The following is a 1,265-nucleotide window of genomic DNA, read 5'->3' as shown; positions in this document are numbered from 1 at the left end:
ACTGTTGCAYCCTGTGCTTCTTTTTAAGATTGATATTTCCTTAGTGTTAATCAAACCTCCCCATTTTAGATAAATTAAATCCCTCGTTTCGCCATCTGAAATTAATTTTTATAAACTGGACTTTTGAAATAACTTTACAAGCTATCTTTGTGGGAACCATATCTGGTATTTTACCATTATTACTTGTTACGAGACGACAGTAGTTTGAGGTGTATACTTGCGTCGAGTTCTATTTTTGTGTTGAAATCTAAGGTTGAATAAACCGATGAGCAAGTTTTTGGCGCCGCTGCCGGGGATAGTACGCTGAAGTTTTTTTTTTAAAAAGTAAAGTTTATAAAAGTTAGTTTTTCTACCATCTCTTTTTGTGAACGCACCGTGTATGCCAAGGCTGTCGCACGGTGAATTTTTTCCACTTGATCCGAATATTGAACAAACTTTCAGACAACGAAGAAGAGTGCAAAGAGCTCTTCGAGCTTTAAACTCTGAAACGATGGCTGAAAATGTGATTATTGACGGAGAAGATATAATTATAAATGGACCAAATATTCCATATGAGGATGAGGCTCAAAACATCTTTCGTCTCGCAAATGCTAAAAATTGTGGCATTATGGCGTACACTATTCCTAATATAACTCAACTGCACACAGGGATATGTAAGCCTACCATTGGTGCCACCCATTTTTTACTTAAACCACTGATGTTTCAAATGCTTCAAACAAACGGCCAGTACGCTGGTTTATCTTCTGAAGATCCTCATTCTCATCTGCGTTCTTTTATGGAAATCACAGACTCTTTTCTCATCCCTGATGTTTTAGACGATGCTCTGAGACTAAAACTTTTTCCATTTTCACTAAGGGATCGAGTAAGAGCATGGTACAATTCTTTGGAACCAGACTCTGTGACTACATGGAATGAAATGGCAGAAAAGTTTTTGAAAAAGTATTTTCCACCCATGAGGAATGCCAAATCCAGGAACGAAATTTGTACTTTTAGACAACTGGATGATGAAGCAGTTCTTGATGCATGGGAACGGTATAAAGAGCTGCTGAGAAAATGCCCTCACCATGGCATTATGTATTGTATACAGCTAGAGACATTTTACAACGGTTTAAATATCGTTGCTAGACAAATGCTCGATGCTACTGCAGGCGAAGCTTTCACAGCTTGTACCTATAATGAAGGTTTTGACATACTTGAAAAGATTTCTAATAATAACGGACAATGGTCTGACCCACGTGCAATGCCACTGAAGAAAACAGCCGGAA

General features: G+C 38.0%; 1 non-coding gene across 1 annotated transcript; it reads right to left on the bottom strand.

Annotated features, from left to right (window-relative positions):
* Positions 1-964: 964 nt before the first annotated feature.
* LOC112508249 lies at positions 965-1,071 on the bottom strand. Its single transcript, XR_003068632.1, has one exon. It is a non-coding gene; the product is annotated as a small nucleolar RNA R71 (small nucleolar RNA).
* Positions 1,072-1,265: the final 194 nt, after the last annotated feature.

The sequence above is a fragment of the Cynara cardunculus genome, assembly GCF_001531365.2.
Source record: "Cynara cardunculus var. scolymus isolate 2C chromosome LG 2, CcrdV1, whole genome shotgun sequence".
Taxonomy (NCBI): domain Eukaryota; kingdom Viridiplantae; phylum Streptophyta; class Magnoliopsida; order Asterales; family Asteraceae; genus Cynara; species Cynara cardunculus.
This window is presented reverse-complemented; position numbering and strand designations above follow the sequence as displayed.